The sequence below is a fragment of the Pinus tabuliformis genome, chromosome 9, assembly GCF_031772625.1.
Source record: "Pinus tabuliformis cultivar Carrire ecotype Pingquan chromosome 9, CPIR1, whole genome shotgun sequence".
Taxonomy (NCBI): domain Eukaryota; kingdom Viridiplantae; phylum Streptophyta; class Pinopsida; order Pinales; family Pinaceae; genus Pinus; species Pinus tabuliformis.
In genome coordinates this window covers 53,938,688-53,961,830 of record NC_142307.1, presented here as the reverse complement: position 1 = coordinate 53,961,830, position 23,143 = coordinate 53,938,688, and the positions used below count along the sequence as shown (strand labels likewise).

Here is a 23,143-nt window from a genome sequence, read left to right as displayed (position 1 = left end):
GCACAGGAAAAGAGCACTAGTCCACACGTGAGGAGGAGCAGTAGGATAAAAGGAAAGAAGAGTGTAACCCAAGAAAAACAATCACACTTTATTGATTTAGGTGAAGAAACACCTGAAAAAGCTCCAACTCAGCCAGACATTGAGTCAAGTCCTCCACGTGATGAAAGCCCTTTTCGGCCAGAAAGAGAGGACAATCTTCCTCCTCCACCAGATTTTGATTTTGAGCCTAGCCCAAGAAAGACACCTGAAGTAGATCCTAATCAGCAAGAGGTATATAACTACCTAGAGTCCTTGGAACAATCAGCTGCAGGACCAAGCACCACCTTGCCACTTGATGCACAAGTACAGTCTTTAAAACAGGAAGTGTTTGAATTGGAAGTCCTAAATAGGCACATCAAACAGGAAAACGAAGCACTCAAAGAGCAGAGTAAGGTAGACAAGATTGTCCATGATAACACTATGCTCCATTTAGGACTGTGGCAAAAGAAGAACAGGAAGCTGAAGAAAAAGTGTAAAAAGTTGAGCAGGGCATTGATTAATCTTAACTTCAAATGTCTAGTCAGGAAACCAAGGACCATTTTAGCATCAAAGAGAAAGAGAAGAGGGCTAGATGTTCTTGCAGAAGCCTCAGAGCATATGGATTAAGGGAAAATAACTAAGTTTTGGTTGCATGAGGACATGCAACACCTTCACAGTGGGGGTATGTTGAGCCTCGAACCTGCACCTTCCTATACACCCTCTCAGCCTTCTTTTTCCACTCATTTCATCCACCTAGTTGATTAAATCATTGTATTTTAGTTTAAAAAAGAGCTTTTGACATGGTTTTCTAACTACGCTAATGACTTTTGTTTGGTTTAGAATTTTGTTCAGACAGCTGCGGAAGCTTCTCAGTTTCCGCAGCCGACACAGGTTTCCGCAGCCGACCCAGGTTTCTGTAGCCAGCACAGGATTCCGCAGCTGTTTTTTCAAACACCATGCTACAGGTGTCCTCTGAAGAAACGAGCCACATGGGCGAGTTACAGGAGTCAAGGACATGGAACGTGTCCCTCCAGATCATCCAGCATGCCCATAAAAGCTTGCGGTCAAACAGGGAGCAAAGGATAGTCAACGGAAGTGTTCAGCGGTGGCACGGCTCTACGTAGCTCTGTTTTTGAGCACGTGAAGCTACGTGGCACAGTCTTTAGCCACGAAGACATCCTGGTAGCAACAGCCATACCTCTCAGATTTAATAAACATGATGACAGTTACCTAGATCCGGGATGAAGAGGATTTACGTGTCTCTGGCAGCGTGGTTAATAGCGTAGATTTAGTTAATTTGTTTAGCTTTCTTTCCTTATAAATAACGCGTCCATGAACGCTGTAAAAGTTAATCTCTGGTAATGTAATTCGAAGTTGTTGTATTTCCCCACTGCACTTTTACATTGTTGTTTAATATATGAGAAGACTGGTTTAAACTCAAGCTTGTAGCTGTTCGTTGAATCGGCTGAAGTGGCAGAGGGCCCCTGCTCACTAAAGTCTTGTACAGTTGTCCTTTAACTCTTGCATTACTTTTTTTTTTCCTGTTCATGTATATTAGCTGTACAGTTGTCATTTAAATGTTGCGTTTTATTTCATCATGTATACTAGCTGTACATAACAAAGCTTTTTGATTTCTGTTGATTTACATTTTCATTGCTACTCTTTTATGTTTACTACTGATCAGTGTTTTCTGCAGGTTTTCTTAGGCAGCCCGGGGCAATTTTTCACCTTTTCTTTTTATAACTATTGGCATACGAGATCATCTTGTCTTTGTCGCTGACTCTTGTTTTCTGAAGTTTGATTTCCAGTACTATCATTTCCTTAAGTTGTACATTTATTTTCTGCTCTTAGATATCATGCTATTCATCTGTTAACGGTTTCTTTCTATAATCAAATAACTTTATTAGGAACCAGAATATCACTCCTTATAGCTTGATTTAGTTTGCTTTAGATCTCACATTGCTTGACTTGTTCATGATTGTTTCTCACAGGGTAAATTAAGCTGAAAGGCAAAAGGTCAAGAGAGTTAAAGTAGTGTGATTAGTTTCTTTTATGCAGTTTAACTTCTTTTAGATTTCACATTGCTTAACATTTCATGATATCTTTTCACAAGGAAGATTGAGTTGAAGAGTTGAAATAGTGTGGATTAGTTGTTCTTACTTTTAATTGAATTTAGTGTAGATTTCACTTTCATTTTCATTCAGCAACAAAGATACTGGGCCGATGTCATTAGTTCATTGTTTGATGTCTTTATTTCTTTTCAAGAATTGATTTCATTGCAGTTATTTTAAAGCTTTCTTTCTTTTAAGTTTTGAAAAACCACTTAGAGATCACCATAATCATCCATATTTCACTTGCTTTATCACATTTTCATCATCTCACATTAGGGAAAGATAAATCCAAAAACAAACTTAAAAAAAAAACTAAAACGACAAAAGACTAAGGAAATGGTTATCTAGTACATATAGTACACTTCACTTCGTCAGTTTACGAACCCTGGGTTGACATTTTAAAGTAGCAATTTAGACCTCACTAAATTGACCAAACAGATACCTTAAAGGAGGCTCAAAGTCAGCACCTAGCCAGAACCCTTGCCTGCATCTAGAAAGAGGTCAAGTAGGCATAAGGACGTAGGGGAGCAAAAAGAAGAAGAACAGACCATCCTGAAATGGTTCCTTTATCAGGTAAGGACAAGACCCAAACCCTGTTGCATAAAATTGAAGAATTAGAAAAAGAAAATAAAGATTTAAGGTAGCAATTAGAAGATAGTAAAGTAGAAACAAGGGTCCCAGTACTGGACACTTTGGCAGAGGTTGTTGATAAGATAAGAGCGGAAACTACATCAGGTTCTATATGTTCAACATGTGCTAAGATTTTAGAGACATATGGGTATAAATTTTGTGTTGCAATTACCATCTCGATAGAAACCCAAACTGAACCTTGGGAAGCTGATAAATAAGAACCCGTTGATGACATTGTTATTACACAAGAACCAGCAGTTGAAACAGAGCGTCCCACGGTGATCAACCTAGAAGCCAAAACACAAGAACCTGTCGATGATACTGTTATTGCACAAGAACCAGCAGTTGAGGCAGAGATCCCTCAAGAAGAACAAATAAGAGATGATCCATAAGAACTTATTGATGAATTTGTTGTTACACAAGAACCAGCAGCCGAAGCAGAACAACTCGAATATCGAGATGTTTTTACACCCCCTATTGATGTTGCATATAAGAGAACACAAGTTCCTGAAGTAGGATGGTGTTCAAAAAAACTTTTGTTGATATCAGAATTACAGAAATGGAAGCAACTGGCACTCTCTTTGCAAAAGGGAGTGATCTTGCTGGAGGAGCATCAAAAAGTTGTAAATACTCTCAAAGAACAGTGGGCTAAGAGGAAGTTGACGGAAGAGTGGACAAGATGGGAAAGGAAGAAAACTGAGAAGGAAAAGGAGGAACGAGTGCAGCAGTTACAGCAGGAAATTCAGAACTTAACAGATGATAAAAATAAGTTGTACGGACTCACCCTGAACCTATTAGGGTGTAGAAGGCCTTCCCCATCCTATCCAATCTTTCTTTGGGAAAGATTTTATTTGTTTCAATTAAAAGTTGTCTATGAGAATAGACTGTATCTGGGTAATTCTACCTAGACTTTTTTAGATGTTTTTCGTGCATGTGGTTTTGATGAGAAAAGCTTACTTTGTGAGATTTTTCTACATAATATGATTTGTGAATTTGCTAGACTGCATATGGTTGTATGAATTTTGTCCTACATAGGGGACTTGCAGTTGCGCGCCTTCATCTATTTCATGAGAAATCAAGTAGAATGGCATATGGCCATGAAGTCATCTACACCAATGAAGAGAAGGCAGCCTTGTGGATAAGAGCAGAACCAGGCATGGCTACTGAATTGAGGCATGAATTTAGGAAGTTTCTAAGTACCCCTGATATAAGGGAACAATCAGCCATCTACAGGAGGAGGATTGTCAGGTTTTTCCTCAACCTCTTTACACAGTTGAAGACCCAAGCATTGACTAGATGCCTTAAACATACAGAGGCTAGTAGTGCAAGTCTGCAGGAGTGTGACCCTTTTGGGTTTCCTAATTTTGTGGTTGTTGTTACACGGGTTCCAGAATATGCCAGGATTGTGAATTCAATGGGAGCCTTCTGGATAGGGCTTAGATTTAAGTATCCCTTGATTTGGCTTCCAGTTGAAGAATACCAGCCCCATTACCGATTATGTGATTATGAAGAGGAATCATGGCTGCATCAACTGATGGCTAATCAGGGTTACAAACCAGTTGATGAAGATACTACTAGTGCTTATAACTTGACAGATTTACAGCAGCGATACAAAAACAGTACTTGAAGATTCTGCATGAGGACATTAGTTGCTTCAGTTGGGGGGAGATGTTGGGTGTAGTTTTTAAGCATATCTTAGACACCTCTTTCCCCATTTTTTATCATTCTCTCTCTATAAACCTATGAACTTTATGTCCCAATTACCATTTTCCCTAGTTATAAGAGCAATCCTTTCTCAACATATTATTTTTCCATCTTTCGTTAAATATCGAATGAAGTGATGTATTTTTGAGATGGCTAACCAAGGTAATTGTGGGAGAAGTTTTCTGGTTATTTTTCTTTCAGGTGTTGCCTACAACTAAGGACTAAGGATGAGCAACTGATGTTGTTACTTGTTGTTACATTTTGAGGATTTGTTGTTACAATCCAAAGTTTTAATGTTACACCTCGAGTTGTTGTTACACCACAACTACTAAAGACCGTGGTTGTTGTCTTCAAATACAGCTGTCAAGGATCATGAATTATCTATGGACGATCAAAGGATCTCAGCGATTATAGTTGTGGATATGGTGTAACTTGAATTGGTATTTTATTGGAAAATTGTTTGTAACACTTTCTATTTTTCTCTTAATATTAATCATCATGAGAATCGTGAGATTCTCATGACTGATCTGTTCCCTAATTTTTGGGGCTTGTAAACTTTATAAAAAGGTTCATTTCCATGAAAAGGGAATGACAACACAGGAACAACATCGACATTTTGATCTTGTAATTTACAGTCATTTTTAATACAAAACACTTATGGTTATGTTCATACAGATTTGGTATTGAGTTCTAACTAGTTTCCATTTCATCCCTGCGCCCTGCTAGGGAGGAAGGGCCCTCCTCTTTAGCAAGTATTGCAGTAGTAGTAGATTAGCTATTTGGTTTATCTTTCTTTTAAGTGTGAATTTATTAATGTTGTTGTATGAATTGTAGTACTTGTTGAAAATGGCAACAAGAAATGCTAAAAATAGCACTGCTATAAATAGCAGTTTGGGTACCAGTGCTGGATTGAGAAACAGGGAATGAAAAATGGAAGTGCTAAAAATAGCATTGCTATTTTTAGCAGTACAGGATGGATTCCAATTTTAGTCAGTCCCTGGACTAAAATAGGAAGTAAAATTCAAATTTGAACTTAACAGTTGTTTGTAATTAACTAATTCATCTTGTGTTAATTAGTTAAGGAAAATCAAACATGAAGTCTATGTGGGGACATGCAACAGTTTCTCCATTAATTAAGGAATTTATCCATCAGTTAAAGAGATAAGAATGAGTTCTAATTTGATTTGTAATTAGTTGGCTCAGTTAACTGAGTCAAGTCCCGTTAGATTAATTTAAACAGTTTGTTTAAATTAATGTGAGTTCAGTTAGTTAATGCATGCTTACATATAACTGCTGCACTTCATATAACTGAATATTCTCTCATGAATAACTCATGCACGTCAGTTCAGACAGAGACCCAGTTGAGATCAGAGAAGGGACAGTGTACTATCAGTTGGATGGATTTTTCCTATAAAGGAAACTCATCCATGGAGAAGGATTTATCTCCTTCAGGATTGCATGGTTACTATTGGGCCAAGTGAGCAGTGTGAGGTGGGAATTCACATGTGTGGAAGCACTGGACCCCAAGAAAAACTGCGCAAAGAAATAGGAGGCTTGGAGGGAAAAGGAGAAGGTTTGAGAGAGGCTTTTGACTGTCTATGAGCAGCAAAAGGATTGCAGAGAAAGCAGGATAGCTTGTGAGCTGATTCTTTTTGTAATATGGACTATATTTCCACTTGTATGATAATACAGAGTTGGGGTTTTTGGCTGAGACTTTCCCCGGGTTATTTCTTCTGTGTTATGTGTGATTTCTTCTCATTCTCAGTTATATCTGTTCTTGGTTGATACTTCTCATATGTTATTAAGCTTCCACAAAGGAGGCTTGGAGGGCAGAGGAGAAGGTTTGGGAGAGGCCTTTAACTGTCTATGAGCAAGAGAGGGAATGTACTAAGAGCCGGATAGCTTGTGAGCTAAAGCTTTGTGTAATCCGGAAATATTTCCACTTGTATGATAATACAGAGATCAGGTTTTAGTTGAGGCTTTCCCCAGAGTATTCTTCTGTGTTTCATGTGTATGATTTCTTCTTATCTATTATATGTGTTCTATTTGATCTTGCTCAAAATCGATTAAGCTTCCGCAAGTTTGTTTGTAGAAGTAGATCTTGTATTTTGCTTTAGTATATTTCATAATCTATTGATCTACAGTGGGAATTTCTACATGGTATCAGAGCAAAGGTGATCAAGGAAGAACAATATACAAGAAGGGGGAAGTTCGAAGTTTGTGATTCTTGAATATAGAAATTAAGTTCTTATCACATCTCATTTCCACCAATGGCATTCAACGGTTTGAGCCTTGAGTATGCACTTGATGGCAGCTCAAACTATATAGCCTAGAAGGATTGCATGGAAGTGGTATTAGAGGATACCGGGTTAAAGGACGTCATTGATCAAGAAGTCCCCAACCCTGCAGCATCTAGTGCCCAAGAATTGGCGGAATGGAAGAAATGTGTGGCTAGAGCAAGGAGAATCCTTCTGGAGGGAGTTCGAGACCACATAGTCTCGAGTCTCCATGGGAAGGAGACACCATTTTCAATATGGAAAAGATTGAAAGATCTATATCAGAATAGCAGCGATCAGAGGAATCTGGCGCTGAAAGACAAGCTTCAGAAGATCAAGTGTGAAAAGGGCGACACGATCTCTATGTATCTAAACAAGCTCACCACATGCAGGGATGAGCTTGGAAGTGTAGGGATCACGACAGCTAATGATGACATGGTGAGTCTTGCATTCCTCGGTCTTCCTAAGAACTGGCATAGCTATCAAGACTTGGTTAATGGAAGAGAGAAACTGCCAGATTGGGAACAACTTTGGTCGGATCTGATGCAGGAGGAGATAAGAAGAAGCACCAAAGATGGTTCTTCATCCATGGAGGATGAAGAAAACTGTGCCTTAGCGAGTAAGGTGAAGAAGGGGAAGGAGAATAATTCTCTTTCCCAATCCAGTTCTTCCCAAGGTGGGAAGAATTTTGACAAATCGAAAGTGTGATGCTTTCGTTATCATGAGGTGGGTCATTTTACTACAAATTGTCCACTGAGGAGATCCAAGAAGGGATCTATAGAAGGATCAGAAGGTGAGGCACTAGCCTCACAGTTCGAGTTGGATTTCACACTGTTCGCATGCATGGTTTCATCCATGGTGGGAAGTGGTTGGTTTCTTGACAGTGGACCTTCTTTCCACATGACCAGCAACAAGAGTTTTTTCAGTACTTTGGAGGAGAAAGATCTCCAGATACTCATAGTGATGGGTAATGATGAAAAGTATAGTGTCTCAGGTGTAGGCATAGTTGTTTTTCAGAGGGAGCATGGAGCTCGCATTACCTTGACCGATGTCAAGTATGTACCAGGACTTAAGAGAAATTTGGTGTCGATCGTGATGCTGGAAGATAGAGGCTATGATGTAGTCTTCAATAAGGGAAAGGTTTTCCTTAGACACATCATCACTAGACAGGGGAAGCAGATCGGTTCATGGGTCAAGACCCTATATTCCTTGAGGTTCAAGATGCATGCAAAGCCTTGAGGAGCAAGGCCACTGATGGAGACTTGGTGGTTGAGAGGGAGAGTACATTACCTCTCAACATGCAACCATAGGAGAAGTCTCAGACGATTGTGGAGGAGCCACAATTGGTGACACAGCTTCAGGAGGTTGTGGAGAAGCCACAATTGGCGAAGCCGAGAGGAGACCGAGTGGAGGCATCCACTCATGCAGAGACCTCCAGTAGGGGAAATTTCGAGCCCGGTGGGCAGAGGGATCACATGCATCCATACCTCCAGGTAGGAGCTAGGGCGATGTGGAGTGATCGTCCCAAGAAGGCTGGTGATGGGTAGCGCAAGCCCCACGGAACAAATATGGGGTGCGAAGCCCAGAATTTTGGGTAGTATTAGGGTAAAAGACTCTGCGGAAAGCGAGGAGCGTGAACTATAGTAGGTTGAGTCAAAGGGTAGTCTGCCCAAAAATAATGTAAAGAAATAGTAATAGAGTCGGCCCGCAGAGGGATCACGGGCCAAGGGAAAGTATAAATAGAGCGAGGCTCCATGAGGGAAAGTAGTTCTTTTGGAAGATGAAATGTAATGGGTCCTTGAAGGTAATAGCTTGAAAGTGTCTATAAGTCCGGGTTGAGGGAATAGGGTAGAAGGTAGAGGCTCTGCAGCTATGTGCGCAAAGGCCTGAAAATTCCGCAGTTGTGTGCGTGGACCCCTGCAGCTGAGTGTGCAAGGTGGATCTAGATGTATTGTGGAAGATTGATAATAAGATAAGTTTCTTCTAAATCCTGTGTTGGTTGTGACTTTACTCTTTTATGATAAATGAACTGTTATGATTTCTACATTTTCTACGGTTGAATATAGGTGAACTGGATTAATCTTGATGCGTGAAGTAACCAAAAGTAATAAATGGTTGCTTAAAGACCGTTTTAACTAGATCAAACAAGTAATAAGTGATTCAATCTATAATAAACGCAATAAGGGTATTCTGATTTGCGCTGATCTAGCGTAGCGCGAGGTTGTAGAATAGCGCACGAGCCCCAAACCACATCCAAGACATCCCCACGGTGCGGAAACCTGGTTCCAACACCCTCCCTTGCTACCTTGGGTGAGACCTCAGTCCGCGCACTACGCTTGGTTCATCGCATCACTAACGCCATATCTAAAATCGGCTTCGTCACAGCAGAAGATCTCAACCCACATAGAAGCATTGGAGGTAGCAATGCAGCTGCACGAAACCCCGGTACAGGACCCAGGGTTGGGAGTTCAGCAAATCCAAGCGCAAGTCCAAAATTTATGTTTGGAAATACAAAAGTTAAAACAAGACCAGACGCCGGAAGTTCGGGAAGAAGTTTGGTGCATCAAGTGTAGGGGCTAGGGACATGATAAAGACCATTGTCCAGTCGCGGTAAACCTGGTGGTCACGGGGGGACCAGCACCTTTGCGACTAGAGGCACAGGCAGGGCCGAGCGTGATCGCCCCGCTCTAGTGTGCAATCTGTCAAGTAGGAGGAAAACACAACACAGATAATTTCCATCTGTTGCCGAAATACAATCAGACCCCCCAGCAGCTCTTTTGAAACTTTTGTAGATTGGTGGGTCACGAGGATAGAGATTGCCGAATGTTGGTGGATCAGGCATCTGCTTACCAAATACAGACTGCGAGACGAGGTCAAAATCCAGTTGCAACATTTGCGCGTAGTGGATTCCAAGGACGGGGTCGAGGACGGGGCGGAATGGGACTAGGAAGGGGTCGAGGACAACTAATTTGTTACAATTGTGGAGGACCAGGACACAACGAACGGGATTGCACAAATCCAACTCGAGTATCATGTCCCTATTGCGAACAATTCGACCTTGAACTGCTAGATTTCCCTATTCTGTTAGCACAGATTCGCGAAAAAAGGACAGCACCTCCTATGATGACACAGAATGTCCAGATGATAAGGGCCGAACCATGCGATGAAGAACCTATTATCACCCCAAGAAACTCTCCTAGGTTGTATATCAGAGATGCTCGGGAACATTACAAACTTAACAAAAATGTTGGATAAATGGTGGATGAATGAAAGAAATGCTGCATGTTCAAGCCAGATAACCACTTCTACTATGCTTAACCCCAGACATGGGTGAATACCCCCAGACTACAAGGCTTTAGACCACCAATTACTCAGAGTTTAAGGAAATTGTGATGATGGAGAATACCGATCACACCAGCAGATGCACAGGACCCTGTGATGGCCAGTTGCAACCAGTTAAAAGATCTATAAATTTGTTTCTTAATACACAGACAAGATGACAGCTCTCTAGCATTAAAATAACAGAAACCTGCAAACAAATTCAATGATAGTAACTAGATTCTAACAGAGAGGTGGGATGACAGCCCCTCTACTGCTAAACATCAAGAGCAAGTGAAAAATGCATACAAACACAGCCTGGAACAAAGAATAAGAAGTGGAAAGTGAGCAACTGACAGCAAAAGAAGCTTGTATTAGCTGGAAATAAAGACCAGAAGCTGTAGGTGTCACAATAGTTGCAGTCTCCAGAAGTTGAAATTTACACCAGAATAACATTCATCAACCTCTTACATTCTGTCTTCTGAGTATATATGGAGTTTGTTTGAAAAAATGCTCTGTAGACCCATGCGTGGAGGGGTCATAACTGACCACCAACCGCATTTACAATTAGATATGGGCTTCTGATACAGTTTGATTGTTTTTAATGAATAAAATGGCTCTTTCTGTGCTTTGATGTCCTTCCTGAATAGGTAAAATATTAACCGAATAAATTTCCATAACTGCTGTAGTCCTTGAACTGCTCGAGGATCATTCTTCTCGTGCTTGGTCGTGCTATCTCTTTAACTGTGGTTGCTAAGAATTCAATGCACAGTGTACCGGATGATCTCTTCCTTCTTCGCGCGCACAAAGCAGGCCGAAAACACTGAAAATACATTGAAAATGGATGATGGACTGGGCACGAGTATTAACCGTTGGATGATGAAACGGACAGTGGAGATTGGATCTAGGGAGCTATCGGGCGTAGATGAGAATGGATGAATGAAGCTCCATCGTCGGATCACAAAAATCAACGGCGGAGATTGTTTGATGAGGGATATCAGAAGGTTAGAAAATCGAGATAGACGAGAGCCATCAGATCAGGGTGCGATCAATTCGACGGCTATCGCACGAGGAAGATGTGCACAAGTTAGCGAGCAAGGGACCATACCGGAAGGGCGGTAAGCAGTTTCCCCGCACCGCTTTACAAGAAAGGTGGTTTACGTACAGGGCGGTGTGATGCAATAAAATGATGATGTGTGGCAGGTAGGTCAGCGAGGAAAACCACTTTCCGCCGGGCTAACAAACAAGCAGTTTATGGGGTGAGCACTTGCGAACACCATCGGATGATAAGGCGGGATGATCAGACGGTCGAGATTTAAAAGCGCGCTTTGGATTGATATGACGGGTGAAAAGACCCCGCGGCTTTGTGAATATGGTCATGTGGGTTATAAGTGTTAAGACTTAAGCACCCGGGGACCAAACACATAATGGGTTTATACAGGGTTTTGAGGGTTTTATAAGGTTTTTTAAACATAAACACCCGGGAGCTAGGTAAACAAGGGTTTTATGCCAAAAGTGGGTGTAAAACAGGGATAAAAGGGGTTTAAAGAGCATAAGGAGGATTTAAGGGGAAGGAGGAAATGGAGGCAACGGAGTAAAAGGAAGTGAGCGGGAAAATAGGGAGAGGCAAAGATAACCATTATAAACCATCTCTGAGCCAGCAACCAAGGACCAAACTTATTCCTCCTCCTGGAAAATCAGCAGCATGTAGCAGAGCTAACACTGGCTCCTTCTTGGGATGAGATCCTCCCTGTGAGGTCTCAAGAACTTGCAGACCATTGCCTTTCTAGCTGAAAACAAATTAGCCAAAATTCCTAGTGTTCCATTGGGCATGGAGTCTACTTTGCCTGCACAAAACTGATAAAAACAAAATATTTACAGCCTTTAAGGCCAAAGACCTTAAACAACATAAACTTTCAAAAACCCCCCATTAACTAGGCCATCAAAAACTGCTTCTCTTCCATAATTTTCAGTATGAAGGTGTTTTTCCCTTGAACCTGTGAAATGATGAAAGGCCTTGTCCGAAAAGCATCAAATTTCCCATGATTGCCTTTCTTCTCTTTCAATGCATCCCACTTCAAAACCAAGTCACCAACCTGAAAATTATCTATTTTTGCCTTTTTTTCAAAGGCTTCCTTGACCTTTCTCTGATGTGCTACAGCCTTTTCAACCAGATGTTCTCTAAACTGATGTATTTCTGCCAAATCAATGATTCTCTTTGCCATGCATTCTTCCTCACCCAGCTCTTCTTGAATGAATTTTGCCACAGGGATAATTAATTGAATTGGGAATAAAGCATCAGTGCCATATACCAGCTTGAAAGGAGAATTACCTGTGGATTTTTTAATGGTCACTCTGTCAGCCCACAGTGCATACTTGAGCTTTGAATCCCAATTCTTTTTATTGTCCTCTAACAGCTTCTTAATTATCCTTATCAGGCTTTTATTAGAGGATTCTGCCAGACCATTTCCTTGTGGATAATAAGAGGTGGAATGCACAAGTTTAATGCCCATTGAATCATACATTTCCACCAATTATTTTGCCCTAAAAGCTGTTGCATTGTCTGTGATCAATTTGTGTGGACAACCAAATCTGCTGAAGATATTCTCTGTCAAAAACTTCATGACCACATTATGATCAGCCTTCCTAGTAGGGACTGCTTCAATCCACTTAGTGAAATAATCATTGGCTACTAATATCCACCTGTGCTGGCCACTAGAATGTGGATTGATTTCTCCAATAAAATCCAAGCCCCACTGTTGAAAAGGTCCTTTTTCCTGAATTGGTTTTAGGGGAAGCGATTTCAATTGTTGTTTTTCTTCAAATCTTTGGCACCTGTCACAAGATTTAACAAAAACAAATACATCAGAAAATAAAGTGGGCCAATAGTACCCTACTCTGAGAATTTTATGGGCTGTAGTTTTCCAATAATGGTGCCCTCCACGCATGTTGTTATGAAACTGTTGCATAACTTCTTTTGACTGTTCTTTGTCTAGACACCTTAAAAATATTCCAGATGGATCCCTCCAGTAGAGCAGATTTTCCATAATGCAATGCTTTGTTGCTCTAAGTTTTAAAGTTCTAGCTTGACTTTGAGTAAATCCTAAAGGGATTTCTAGCTTCAGCAAAAAATTAATTATTTCAGCATACTAGTTACAAGAAGCTAGGTTATCGTCCACTAATTGCTTTCTCTCTATTTCAGTTGTTTTTTCCTCTTCTGCTTGACTATTTTCTGCAATTGTGCCCAAGAAATCAATATCTAAAGGCCTACAATTTTCTTCAGCCAATAACTTGGCAAGACCCTGACCTCTGACCAGCTTAGTGGGCTTCAATTCTATATTAAATTCCACCAATTTTGCAATCCATTTTGCCCTTCTTCCATCAGCATCAGGTTGTGTTAGGACATCTTTTATTGCAGCAAAGGGTACATATGCAATTATCTTTGAATGCAAGATATAAACTCTGAAATCTTTCAAAGATTTAATAAGAGCATATGCATGTTTTTCAATGATATCATACCTCAGTTCAGCATCCCTCAAATTCTTGCTGAAAAATGCCACTGGATGCTCTAAACCTTATTCATCTGCCTGCAATAAAACAGCTGCAATGGTGTCTTCAGAGGCAAATGAAAATATATGAAACTCCTTGTTGTAATCTGGACTTATTAATGTGGGAGCCTTCATAATAGCTTTTTTGATGGAATCGAATGATTTTCTTGCTATATGAGTCCATTTGATTTCTGCCCCTTTCTTCAACATGGAGTTAATATGCTTCACATATTCAGCAAAATTTGGAATAAACCTTCTTACAAAATTTATTTTGCCCAAAAAAGACTAAATATCCTTCTTTGATCTCGAGACAGACAAAGTCTGTATTGCCTTTACTCTTTCTGGGTCAATCTGAACACTTGCAGCAGACACAACATGTCCTAACAGCTTGCCTTCTTCCAAGGAAAATTGAGATTTTTATGGATTTACTGAAATCACAAGCCTTCTACACTTCAAGAACACTTTTTTTAAATGTTGTAAATGATTTTGATGGCTGCTGGAGTAAAATTTTATATCATCAAGGTAGATAAGGACAAATTTGTCCTTCTCTCCCACAAATGCTATATCCATAGCTCGCTGAAAGGTGGCTCCAGCATTCGTCAATTCGAATGGAATTTTGGCATACATAAAAGTGCCCCAAGGAGTGGTAAATGCAGTCTTTTCTTGATCATTTGGATGAACAGCAATCTGACTGAACCCTGAAAAACCATCCAAGAAAGACATTACTTTGGCTCCTGAGACCTTTTGCAGCAAATACTCCATCTTTGGTAAAGGATAATTGTCTTTCTTGGAACATTTGTTTAAATTTCTGAAATCAACACACAATCTGATTTCTCCACTCTTCTTCCTTACTACCACTAAGTTGGCTACCCATTTGGAATATCTAAGAGGAACAATGATCTTGGCAGCCAGCAACTTTTTAATTTCTTTTTCAATCAGTGGAAGAAGCATAGGATTTATTGGTCTCAGCTTCTATTTGAAAGGAATAGTGTCTTTCTCCAGAGGGATTTTATGCTGAATTATGTTCTTATCATATGTTTTCAGGTCACTATACTCCCATGCAAACACATCAGCAAACTGCATCATTAAATTGTAGTATTCAACACTTTGATTAGCAGACAAATGAGTGGACAAATTCACATACCTAGGCTGACCTGGACTTCCTATATCATACTTACAGACTGCAGATTGGTTTTCTTTTTGGACAGCCTTATAAGGCACATCATTTTGGTCAAATAGTCTCTCAAGAGGAATTATACCTTTAGGAATATGATTGTTGGGAAGCTGAATAATGCAATCTTTACCAATTTTATTTCTAAGCTAGGGCTGGGGGTTTTCTTGCAAGGCATCATTCTCTTGGTCAATTTGCATTTCAGAAAATTCATCAATGACTTGAAGGAACCTATTTAACTCATCATCATCATTAAAAACTTTCCAATGCTGTACATTATCAAGCAAGGAAGGTCTGTATTTCAATTGGACTTCATAGACTAGTCTGGGAGGCATAGGAGGAATAAATAGACTAGCAGACAAGGCAAGGGAATCAACAAGCTGATTTTGGGCTCTAGGAATGTATGAAATATAGAAATAATCAAAAGAATGTTTGATTCTCCATACCTCATCTCTATATGCTTTTAGCCTTGGGTGCTTTGCTTGAAATGTTTTATTTACTTGTTGTATAATTAAATCAGAGTTTCCAAACACCTTCAGATTCTTGATTCCTCTGTCTTTTGCTGCATTAAGGCCCAACAGCAAAGCTTCATATTCTACTATGTTGTTTGTGACTTGAAAAACCAGCTTAAAAGACAGTTGAATGCTTTCTTTCTCTGGAGACACTAGTACCACCCCTGCTCCTGCAGTCTCCCTGGAACATGCTCCATCAAAGAACAAATCCCAAATCTAACTTCCTTGTTCTTTCTCGACCTGAACTGTTGGTTTCCTGATCTGCATTATGGCCTTCTGAGATTCTTCTATTTGGAGAATACATGCTCCAAAATCGGTGTCCACTGCATAAATGGGATGATTTGTAGGATTGCTCTCATCACTGATAATGTATGCCCATTGTGCTTCTCTATACAATCTCCTGCTTTCTCCTCCAAAAACTGAGACAGTTGCATAAGATAAATCATTTTGTAATGTCCCACCTAGTCTCTTAATCCACCCTCTAGACAGCAGCATGCCAAATTTAGGAGGGACATCTGCTACCACAATATCCATCATCATACTCTTCATGGGCAGATGAGTTAAAGTAATGGCCAGATCTTTAATCAATCCAAGACATTTCACCTTCCTTGAATCAAAAGAAAATAAATCATGATAAGGTCTAGTGATATTAAGGCCTAACTCTTCCATGACAACTTTAGGCATTAAATTGTGGCTGGACCCTGTATCTAGCAGGCAATTGTGGAGGATTTTGTCATGAATAGTCAATGAGACATAAAAAAATGCAGAATTATTATCAGCAGGTTCAATCATAGGACTGAGCATAATAGCAAGCTTGTCATCTTGCAAATTAACAGAGTCAGTGGAGGTTTGTTTGGTTTCTAGCTCAAGGGCTTCAAGGATAGGCTTCCTAAATACTTCACTCTTCACCAACTCAACCGGAGGCACAGATATTTTCAATCCCTAAACTTTTGACTCGAAGCTGAAAGAAGAAGATGACTTATCAGAACCTTTTACCTCTTGAACTGGAGCTTTGAGGATGATTGGATCAGCTGTTGGTCTTCTCTACCTGTTATTTTGTGACTCTGTTTGGACAACAGCTCTTTGGGCAGGATTCTCTTTGACATTTTTTGCATTTGATCTCAGGTTATACCTCTGCTGCTGTTCAGCTTATAGGACAGCTTCTCCATCCCAATCTTGACTGTCTTGTTCCTGCAGCAATGATTGTTCATACTCTGCCAATGTCAAAAATGCAGAACTGCCTTTATCTTCCATGCAGTGAATTTCATCCCCACCTTCTTCAAATTGTTCCTCTTCCATGACTACATTTTGGAAAGGAGCTTTAACTTTCTGATCTTCTTTTGAATCTTCACCCCTCTGCATTATTTGTAACTGCTCATTTCCTCTTCTGAATGGATTAGGGTTTCTTGGAGCAAATGTGTTATGCTGCCTTGTTTTCCCTGAGTTCTGCTCAACCTTTAGCTTAGAAATTTCAACAACCAATGACTCTATCATCTTAGTCATCTTGTCTAATTTAGGCTTTGAAGATGATGCAGAAGAAGTAGAAGCCTGACCTCTCTACCTCCTTCTGTCAGCTTGACTTTTAAGCTTTTCTGCAGCCATAATATTGGATTCCGCCTCCAGTGTTGCATCCTGCATATCAGCTAAAGTGGCCCATCTCCTTTCTCTCAATAACAGGCAGAAATCAGAGTCAAAAGCATTGGCATAAGTGAGTTTGGCAAAGGTAGGAGTAGGCTTTACCTCAGCTAGTATCTTACTATACATTGGATTGAATCTTTTATTAAAATCAGGCAAAGATTCACGATTTTCCCTCTTCAGATTACCAAACTCACTATGATAATACAGCAAGTCCTTTTTATCTCCCCATTGCTTCAAAAACGCATCATCTAATGCTTCAATATCTGTTATTGATCTCTGGGGTAATTCTCTAAACCACTTCCTATCCTCTCCTTCAAGGCTCTGGACAAAAACTCTCATCCACACATCATTCTCACTTATATCTAAATTATCAGCATAATTGTAAAAAGCCTCAAGGTGTTTTTCTGTTGTTACTCCCTCTATGCCAGTGAATTTAGGCATATATTTCTAATATTCTCCCACAGGCATAGGATTTAAAGGAACAGGAAATACCAATGGTCCATATCTGGCAGCTACAATTCTTTCTATCCTCGTAGGTGCTTGCTGTCCTGCCATGATTGGAATATTTGGAAGAATAGTAGCAGATTGAATGGTAGGGAGTAATGTGATGGATGGTAGAGATAAAGGGATGTTTTGGATTGAATGGGAAGTTTCCTTTGGACTGAGATTCAAAGGGGAATTAACTGCACAAGGGCTGAACTAATCTCTGAAGGTTTTTCCTTATTAACAGTGTTGATTTCTAAATCCTCAATCTGTATATCTTCAGCTACAACTTTATTTTTCAGAGATGCATGAGATTTCTTAGGCTTACCTGATCCTGATGCCCCTTTCTGTGATGCTTTTTTCGATTTGACAGTCCTCTCAGGGTCAGGCACTGGTTTAGCTAGTGATTTCTGAGGATTTCTTTGAGTGTGTCTCACAGACTGAGCCAAAACTTCAATCTGGAGTCACCAAAGGATGGTCTTCCATCATTGGAGTCGCTAGATAGATGATTACAACCAAAAACTATGTTCAAACCTTGTCTATCATCAAAGCTTGAAGCTGTGTCGTTTTCCTAGGGAAGCTGAGCTTCAATTCGCCTCTCCCCAGCAACGACGCCAATTAATGTTATCACCCCAAGAAACTCTCCTAGGTTGTATATCAGAGATGCTCGGGAACATTACAAACTCAACAAAAATGTTGGATAAATGGTGTATGAATGAAGGAAATGCTACATGTTCAAGCCAGATAACCACTTCTACTATGCTTAACCCTAGACATGGGTGAATACCCCTAGACTACAAGGCTTTAGACCACCAATTACTCACAGTTTAAGGAAATTGTGATGATGGAGAATACTGATCACACCAGTAGATGCATAGGACCCTGTGATGGTCAGCTGCAACCAGTTAAAAGATCTATAAATCTGCTTCTTAATACACAAACAGGATCATAGCTCTCTAGCATTAAAATAACAGAAACCTGCAAACAAATTCAGTGATAGTAACTAGATTCTAACAGAGAGGTGGGATGGAAACCCCTCTACTGCTAAACATCAAGAGAAAGTGAAAAATGCATACAGACACAGCCTGGAACAACGAAGAAGAAGTGGAAAGTGAGCAATTGATAGCAAAAGAAGCTTGTATTAGCTGGAAATAAAGACCAGAAGCTGCAGGTGTCACAATAGTTGCAGTCTCCAGAAGTTGAACTTTACTCCAGAATAACATTCATCAACCTCTTACATTCTATCTTCTGAGTATATATGGAGTTTGTTTGAAAAAATGCTATGTAGACCCATGCGTGGAGGGGTCATAACAAAATGGCTCTTTCTGACCCCTCCGCGCATGGGTCTAAGAGGTGGAATGCACAAGTTTAATGCCCATTGAATCACATATTTCCACCAATTCTTTTGCCCTGAAAGTTGTTGCATTGTCTGTGATCAATTTGTGTGGACAACCAAATCTACTGAAGATATTCTCTGTCAAAAACCTCATGACCACATTATGATCAACCTTCCTGGTAGGGACTACTTCAATCCACTTAGTGAAATAATCAGTGGCTACTAATATCCACCTGTGCTAGCCACTGGAATATGGATTGATTTCTCCAATAAAATCCAAGCTCACTACTGAACAGGTCCTTTTGCCTGAATTGGTTTTAGGGGCAGCGATTTCAACTATTGTTTTTCTTCAAATCTTTGGCACCTGTCACAAGATTTAACAAAAACAAATACATCAGAAAATAAAGTGGGCCAATAGTACCCTGCTCTGGGAATTTTATGGTCTGTAGTTTTCCAATAATGGTGCCCTCCACACATGCTGTTATGAAACTATTTCATAACTTCTTTTGACTGTTCTTTGTCCAGACACCTTAAAAATATTCCATATGGATCCCTCTAGTAGAGTAGATTTTCCATAATGCAATACTTTGTTGCTCTTGTTAGCCTCCTATTGCAACAGGTTTCATATTTCATGATTGACATTTTTACATGCCAAATATGTCATCTTTCTTGCAGCAAGGTTCCATATTTCCAGAGAAGAAAAACCAGAGAAGAAGCAATAGAGTATGCCAATTCAAATGTTACTGTTGTTTCCAATTTTGATGAGTTGTTCCAGTTTTGAAGAAGTTCTTAAAGGGAGGTCCAGACCGTCTAATCTTGGCTTCCCTAGGTTTCAATTTCCTGTTTTAGAATATAGAGAATGACATCTATCCAAACAGTTTAATCTTGGCAGATTTGTAGATAGGTAGAGAATCAAAGGGACCCAACTGTTTAATCTGGGCCCTGGCAGAAATAAGTGCAGATCTAGATAGGAAAATTCAAAAGAAAAAATTGTGAATCTGGGTCTGCAAGTCCAAGTGCACCCAAAATAAAAAGAAGAAAAAATGTTAGGACAGTAGGCTGGGTAGGTAGCCGTTCGATGGCAGAGTGATGAACAGTGATCAATTTAGTACCTCACAATGTCTTATTCTTCCAGATCACAGTTATCAGGCAGTTTTGCAGTTTCATGAAGGTACTCAGGCTGAAGATTCATTAACATCCCCCTCTTCTCATTCCCCCCCCCCCCAAGTCACTTACTAACATCCCCCAAGAGGTCAAGATCTGCTTGAGCCTCTCAGTCACATCGTTTCCATGACATGTGCCTTGGTGAGGATCTCCTTCACTCAAGGACTGCTCACTCATCATCTGTGAGTCTTCTTTTCCCCAAATGGCATAAGGTCTCACACCTTAGCGCCCTCTCTTCATCTCCATATTAACTTTTAACGTTATTATCTAGCTCCCTAACAATTTTTCCTTTCCCCTACTAAAAATCATGTATATAACACTCCCCTATGTAAATATCCCATCCCTGGCATTATAGCCATAATTATACTAAGTCAGGGAAATCACAGTCCATCTGGGACTGTTTTTAGCCCATCCGTGTCATTGAGGAACTAGTTTGACACCTGGTCAGCTAGCAACCTCTCCCTTAACCCTAAAAACCCCCAAAAAAACCCATGTTTTCACCTTCCTCTTGTAAAATTTCACCCCACCGCTGTAAAAACCCACATTCCGCCCCTAACCCAAAGTTCCTGTGCATAATTATTAACCCGTGCCTTTATTTAACCCCGTAAACCCGTTTTCCTAAGCTTATAACCCATCCGCCGCGCATATTAAATTCGGAATATTCCTGTGAATATTCCCGCCCGTTAACCCCATATCCCGTCGCGTCCGCCGCCAGCCGTCCGATCCACAGCCCCGCAGATCTACGGCTGGCGGGCATCCTTATCCCCGACGCGCCCGGCCTTTAACGTCCGGGAGTTCGGCGGTTTCGCCACCGTACTCCCGCCACGCGTCAGGCGTCGGGCTGTGGCGGAGCCCCTCCCTCCGAAACCGCCATCCCCCATAAGCGGTGCGCCACATACCGCTTACCGCCTGGTGACGTCAACAGCCCACGTCACCCCCTGCACAGTCAACAGCCCACGTCACCCCCCTTGTACAGTCACCCGATGAGTCACCCGCCTGCGTGGCCTCCTGCCACGTGTCCCGCCACCGTACCTGCCACGTCATCGTCCGTACGTGATGACGTCATCCCGCCACGTCGCCATGCTGACATCATGCTGACGTCACCCGCCGTACAATGCTGACGTCATGCTGACGTCATCAGCCCTTTTTGGACGCAGAGGCGCGAAAATCGCACTTCGGAGCCCCGGAATCGAATTCTGAGGCAGTTTTTGATGAGCGATTTGCGCCGCAGGATTTTTTGGGCCAAAATGGAGAATCTTCAGGGAATCTTTAGGAATCTTCGCTCCATGCAGCCCCAGGAAGCCCGAAAAGGCGCAGAAATGATCAGTTTTCTTCACAGAGCAGGCCGAAAGGATCAGAAAACAATTTCAAAGGTGCAGAGGCCGAACAGCGGCCGTTAAATCGTGATTAGACCCGCAGTACATCAGATCAGCAGCCCAGATTTTGTCAAAGAGTATCAGAGAAGGAGAAGACGCCAAAGAGTATCAGCCGAAGATATTTTAGTGGCTCGAAGCAGCTAAGAATTAATGAGCCCATCAGGAAGTCAAATCAGGCAGCTAAAGCCCATTCCTGCACTCAAATCACAGCTTAAACTTAAATGCAGGCAGGCTTCGAGGAACAGGAACCCATGCATATTTATTTCAGAAGACACTACACCAAGCCACCAAGGACCACATCATTCACTCAATTCTGATACGGCGACCCTCAGCGCCGCTCAAGAGATTTTTTGCATTTAATTCCAGATAGAGTTAGGTCAATAAATGATGTTTTATGACCTGATTAGGTCAAGTTGTAATAAAAGCAGTAGATAGAAAGTTTTGCCCTATATATACCACCCTCTGTATAGTTTTAAGGGTTGGTCAATTGAGAATTTCATGAGAGACTCGCATTGTACACCTGAGTTCTTCCATAATCAAAGATTGTTGAAAGCTCGGAGAACGAACTGTCTGTTGTTGATGAATTTTTTGAAGAGTTGAAGATGGAATTCCTGCGCTGCGGCCTGAAGCAATAAGTGCCTCTTATCTCTGTTTATGTGTTTACCATTATCTAAATAGCAGGAAGAAAGAATAGCCTAGAATAAGTTTAAACACTCTCTATGCTCAATTTCTGCTATTTCTCTGTGTTTTCGTCTCAATGAATTGGTTATGAATATGAATTCCTCCCGGCTCATATTTACCCCAATTTACCTGTGTTTGCCAATTATCTAGGGATTCTTAACTGCCCCTGGGTAGCGCTCTGTCATCTCCTCTGTTAAGCCAATTGAGAGATTCTTAACTGCCTCTCATTGCTTGGCATCTCTTCCATCCATAAAACCTAAAAGTTGCTTCGACCTCAGCTATCCTGCTCCATCTTCCCTCATTGTGTTTAAAGAAATATAACAGCTTTCCTCATCCTTGACTCCACGCCCAATGGTTCGAGAAACTTAGAGTATACACTGCCTCTCCCTGAAGAATCAATTTTCCCACCAAAACAAAACAAAGAACCCCCTGAGCCCAAGACCTAGCCTGAAATCCTTTCAAACAAAGTTAAATCTAAAAGAGAGAGCCCTCTCTAATTGCAGGTTGGCTAGAACCTGCAGTCCAAAGTTGGTTTGTGGTTACCTCGGCCGTATCCCTTTAAGAGTCAAAAGGGACAACCTGAGTGATAACAGCTCTAAATTTTAAAGTTCTAGCTTGACTTTGAGTAAATCCTGAAGGTATTTCTAGCTTCAGCAAAAACTTAATTATTTTAGCATGCCAGTTACAAGAAGCTAAGTTCTCGGCCACTAATTGCTTTCTCTCTGTTTCAGCTATTTTTTCCTCTTCTGCCTGACTATTTTCTGCAATTGTGCCCAAGAAATCAATATCTGAAGACCTACAATTTTCTTCAGCCAATAACTTGGTAAGACCCTGACCTCTGACCAACTTAGTGGGCTTCAATTCTATATTAAGTTCAATCAATTTTGCAATCCATTTTGCCATTCTTCCATCAGCATCAGGTTGTGTTAGGACATCTTTTATTGCAGCAGAGGGTACATATGCAATTATCTTTGAATGCAAGATATAAACTCTGAAAGCTTTCAAAGATTTAATAAGAGCATATGCCTGTTTTTCAATGATATCATACCTCAGTTCAGCATCCCTCAAATTCTTGTTGAAAAAAGGGACTACAAAGTAGAATTGGTCCGGATGTCGTCACCCAGCCTAGGGGTAGGATTGCGTGTTACAATAGAACAACAAAAGGAGGGACAGACGA

At 40.8% G+C, this 23,143-nt stretch overlaps 1 pseudogene; it reads right to left on the bottom strand.

Annotated features, from left to right (window-relative positions):
• Positions 1 to 16,409: 16,409 nt before the first annotated feature.
• Positions 16,410 to 23,143, bottom strand: part of LOC149147086 (putative thimet oligopeptidase) — a 47,865-nt pseudogene continuing 41,131 nt past the window's right edge.